The 4,937-nt window shown below is 30.3% G+C and overlaps 1 long non-coding RNA gene across 1 annotated transcript; it reads right to left on the reverse strand.

The window, feature by feature from the left end:
- Positions 1-2,950: 2,950 nt before the first annotated feature.
- Positions 2,951-4,423, reverse strand: LOC123705364. The gene is made up of 2 exons (XR_006753299.1): positions 4,391-4,423; positions 2,951-3,352 (listed from the first exon to the last, which is right to left on the reverse strand). It is a non-coding gene; the product is annotated as an uncharacterized LOC123705364 (long non-coding RNA).
- Between the last annotated feature and the right edge of the window lie 514 nt (positions 4,424-4,937).

Below are 4,937 nucleotides of genomic sequence, written 5' to 3' on the forward strand. Positions count from 1 at the left end.
TTTTGTATTGTAAATTATATAATATTTCCTATGAAATAATTGTAAAACTTAACATTCATCGTTAGTTTAAACTCGATTACTTAAGTATTTTTTTGAAGTGTTGAATTATTTGTCGCGAACTGCGGCTTATTTACATAAAAACCAATTGTTGGACAGTAATTAAGTGTTGTCAATTATGAATAAGAATTATTAACATAATACCTACCAACATAAACATGTTTAGGTTAATCCCTCTAAATGGGGAAATCTCCTCGTTTTAAAATAAAGGTGCTCATGTAAAAAATTACATGAACTATAACCCATTTATTACTTTACTCTAGTACAGGGGCGTGCACAGAGTTTTTCGATAGGGTAGGCAAAAAAAATATTGTAATGATATTAATGTCGCAGGCAAATTGTAATATTTGGCCGTTTACAAACGGTCAGCATTTTGTAATATGCCGAAAATTCGTAATCAGAAATTTTTGGTTTGGATAAGGCGGTGGGTTAGGTTACAGGTAAATTAGCTTGGAGAAATTTTTGCGTTTGCAGTAGTGTATGGTCAGCAAATAAAATAAAACAACATTTTATTTTTAGTTATTATCTATACATATAATAAAATCGTAGGAAAGTCAAAACTGTACATTAAATATTTTTTTAAAAGAATACATAATCCATGATCTATAATCGATATAGAAGCCAAAAATATAGTTTTTAGAATTTTTGTCTGTTTGTCTGTTTGTCTGTTTGTCGGTTTGTCTGTTTGTCTGTTTGTCTGTATGTATTTCCGAGCTAATCTCAGAAAGTACTGCATAGATTAACTTCAAATTTTGCATTAATGTTCCTGAGAGGTCGGGTGAGGATAGTTTAAACATATTATCATGATATCACGTTCGGGGGAGGAGCTGTGGACCTTTATTTTTCTTACATATTCCGTGTACTACGACAGCGTACAATCTAAAGACTCATGTTTAAATGTTGGTTTCGAGTAAGCCATGCAATTATCTAGCTTTACAAAATAAAAACTATGTCATTTACGTAATTTGGGCAGAGAAACAGTTTAATGAATTAAATAGTATAAAGACAAATTTGAAACAGCGCCATCTATTGAGATTTCATTAAAATCAAATCAATTTACATAATATTAACGCTTCTTGCAAATTTATAATTTAAATAATATGATGTTGGTGGGGTTTTTAATTGTACTTATTTATTTATCTTTTTAACCCATGTCTTCCCAGAGTCCACTTCAGGTGCTTATTTTATGTGAAGTGAGGGTAGATGTTTATTATTTGATGTCAAACAAGACACCATTTAACAGTTAATATTGGTAATATGAGATTGTGTTCATTGTTGACATTTTAAAAAATCCTTCTTGCGTTCCCACAAAAGGTAAGTTGTAGCTTTTATATTTATTCTTTATAATAATTATATAGTTATAGACTCATGTTTTTAATTAGAATTGAAGTTAAAACAAAATAAGAAAATGATGAAATTCTATTTTTATGTATAACACGCCCAAAGAAGGTCACTTTACTTCTTGATAAAATTTTATTTGTTAGTAGCTTTTTAATAAAATTAGGTAAAGATATCTTTTGATTTTTTTATTTACAGATTCATAAAAATTGATGATTTGCGTGAGGATGTAGTAGAAATTAGTATCCTTGCGCGTGGTCAATTGTTGACTAAAGTTAATGTCCAACGTATGGTACAATCATTGGAAGAATCTTGGGTAGTTTGAGAATATATTTTTCAGGAATGAGAGACGGGGCAGCCAACCACGTATCAGCGTGCGTGCGTGAGAATCTACCTACGTTTTAGTACCATAAAAAATGTAATTTTGAAACGTAAATATTGCACTCACAACTTATTATCGTTATGGCTATCGCGGTACAGATCGTAGGATAGTACATATTATTTATCAATTTAATATACGTACCACACCAAGTAAAATATTTACAATCATACCAAATGGATTAACGCGGTATGTACATAAGGCGGTCTTATCGCTTACTAGCGATCTCTTCCAGACTGCCCAAGGTAAGAGATAAAGAATTATACTCATGATCCAGCAATTTTCAACCGAAAAAGAAGTTTTTCTGTAATTGGTACATAGGTAGTTGTTTCATTTATTTATTTTAAATACCTAATTTTACTTTTAATATTTGCCCATTTGCATTACATTCAGCGTCCATAAAACTTATAAAAATTTAATGTTTATTTCTGTCTATTAGCCTCCTCAGGCCCAAGACCTAAATAGCAATATTTGGTTTCCTCCCAGTGTCAAGCAAAAAGGACAACATATTTTTAAGGCTTGCCGCCCACGACTTTCGTGTGGCGTTATTCATTAAAAAGGAAAACTAGAATTTTTATATTATTTTTTGGGATACAATGGCATGATACTTAGTCGATCGGTACGCTTGTTTGTTACAATTTGTGGTGTCCATTTTAAAGGACATTGGGCTGATACTTTAAAATCAGCTGATTTGTGTTTGGGTTTTATGAAGGACATTGGGCTCATAACGAAAAATCTACCACTGGGTACTTGGGATAAAAGAAAACCATTCAATATGGAAAAAATAACAATATATTTAAAGTTGTTTCAAAAATATGTAGGCAGGGGCATAAGAAATATCAAAAAAAATATCTAGCAGTAAACAAAAACAATACTTCTTCATATTCAAATTAAAATCAACTAAAAACAAAAACCTTCGTATCATATATTAAAATAAAAAGTAAACTTCTCTTTTATGCCCTGCAATGCTAAATCTAATAAATAAAAACTAGTTCTAAGTAAGTAATACTGAAGAAACAGGTAACAAATAAAAATCAAGTACAATAAAAAAAAACCCTTCAGCAATTATTGCTGATGAAACTCTAAATAACAAGTTTTGTTTTTAGTGAGGCACAAATATATTATTTGGCACGAAGTGCACTTGAAATAAGTTTTATTAAAATGACATAGTCTGCATCGGTTTATTATATTATATTTTATTTATATATATTGTCTTCTTTTACTAGAACATGGGAACTTCCTCTACCCGTTTCTTTGAGTTCGTAGTCTTGTTTAATGGGACAATCGCGAGGGATTCCATCTTTCTTCAGCGTGCTGGTGCATCCAATACCTCTGTTATAAAGCTCATATATATCTTTGGGACGTAATAAATTGGTCAAAGTAGAGAACATGGCCTGGGACCAGATTATCCAGCTTTTTCGGCCAGGCCAAATTCAGTTCCTGCGTAATCCGGATATGTAGTTTCGCCTTGATAAATATGTAAATCACATACTAGTCCATTGGGATTGGCAAATACAAAGGCTTTGAGTCCTGTGGGATGGGGTTTGCCCGGACATAATTGCTTCATTGGAAAAATCCCTGTAATTAATATTTATGACATAGTAAAGGTTCATCCCAATGTCCATTATAATGGACAACTAACTTTGACTGTTAGTAAATCTTTGCTTTTAATAAGGACGCCTAAAATAATGTCATTAAATAAACGAATATACGAATCATAATAAATATAAACAAGGTTTAAGTTTAAAAACACAAAGATTATTCATTAAAAAACGGATTAATATAGGTCTACCAGAATCTGATGGCATATTTATATTTAAGAAATAAAAGATTTTTATGTGGCAACTTATTTGACAACTATCAAATTGGTTGTCAAATTATTTGTCTTTTTTGCAGTTGATGAATAATTTATAGGATTTTGTCTAAAAAATCTTCGAAAATGTCGAAAAAGCCGCTGCGATCACAAGCAAGAGGTGTTGTTTATAATGTGTATAGAAAAACATTCGATGAAGAAGGGTCAAAAACATCACAATTTTCAATTTTGAAGATTTAATTGGTAAATTGGACTTACCCGTTTTGATACTTTAAATTAAAAAATATTATATGTAGGTAACTATAATATTGTTTGTTGATTAGAATATAATTTTATGAAAACTTATTACAGGAGTTTCCAATACGGCTATTCGTCAAGTCCAAGCTGTCCAAGTCAATTTTATAATGTGTGTATCTGTTAATACTTACGAAAATAAACATAATTTTATTTTATTTTTATTTTATTTTATAAAAAAATTATAAGTAGTTTTGATCTACATTATCATTATATCGATATTTTCACATGGCATACTTGTAATGAATATACAAATATAGGTATGTGTAAATAATAATATGCATTACCTGTATAAAAGTAATATGTATAATTGTATATTATACATGTAAATATGTGGATATCTCATTATTAAGTACAGTATTGTCCACTTATGTAATGTGACTAATGATATTGAGGACAAAATAAAAAATAAGCAGTATCAAGATCGTTCAGTCCATTTTACCTAGGGTTGCACACTCAAAATTTTGATCTCCCTAATTGCCATCAGATTCTGGTTTACCTATACTCACCATTCCTTCGGCGGGCGCTCATGATGACACTTGGCGGAGATTTGATGTGACACAATTGGTTAGATTGGCAATATGGCTTCTGTTTCCTATTCGAATATAACTGACCAATAGAAAAAAAGCAAAGACAAAAAGAAATGTCGCGAATTTATGAATTTAAGCGCAAAATTCAAAAGTGTCCCTTATGATTGACACTGGGTGGAAAATTATGTTTCCTTATTAAAAAGTTTGGGCCGCAAGACTTTCTGTGAATTGTCCTTTATAGATGACAATGGATCAGAGGAGGTTAAAAAAGCTCCTTTTTAGATATAAATAACAAAAACAACTTTTTTATTAAAATTTAGTACCTTGGGAAGATATTATTATCTATGTGTTAATAGAACAATAGGAAATTAAGTATGTTACGATTTTATACAATGAAAATAGGTAAAAAATAATTAGCAGGTGTTATTATTAAATTGATCCCGAACCCAAAACTGCAGTTAATTTTTTTTTGTCATTTACATATGAAAATTGAAATATGAATATTGAATATCCCTTATACATTTAA

The sequence above is a fragment of the Colias croceus genome, chromosome Z (genome assembly GCF_905220415.1).
Source record: "Colias croceus chromosome Z, ilColCroc2.1".
Taxonomy (NCBI): Eukaryota; Metazoa; Arthropoda; class Insecta; order Lepidoptera; family Pieridae; genus Colias; species Colias croceus.